We start from the raw sequence: 442 nt of genomic DNA, 5'->3' as shown, positions 1-442 counted from the left end.
ATCAGCTAGATGTCATTCTCGCAGGTTATTTTAATTTCTTAGGGGCCGTTTGGTTTGCGGGACTAGAGTCAATAATTCTAAAATAAAATAATAATCTCGGGATAAAAATGTAACTCATTCGTTTGGTTGTAAATATTTGGAATAATTTATCTTTGGCCTAATAATTAGTCTCGGGATAAGTTATCCACCCAAATGGTGGGATAACAATCCCAAAACTATTTTTCTTTGGTATAAAATTATACAAGGACAAAAAAACTCTCTTTTTTGTTTCCCCCCCCCCCCCCCCCCTCTCTCTCTCACACACACACACACATATATATATATATATTATATATATATATTCATAAATAATAAATTATGTTTAATTAACGTATAATATGTTCATAAATAAATTATATATATATAATAATAATTAACGTAAACTGATAAACTGTATAATAAT

This window comes from Capsicum annuum, chromosome 7 (genome assembly GCF_002878395.1).
Source record: "Capsicum annuum cultivar UCD-10X-F1 chromosome 7, UCD10Xv1.1, whole genome shotgun sequence".
Classification (NCBI taxonomy): Eukaryota; Viridiplantae; Streptophyta; class Magnoliopsida; order Solanales; family Solanaceae; genus Capsicum; species Capsicum annuum.
The sequence above is the reverse complement of the archived record's forward strand: the minus strand, read 5'-3'. Positions refer to the sequence as shown.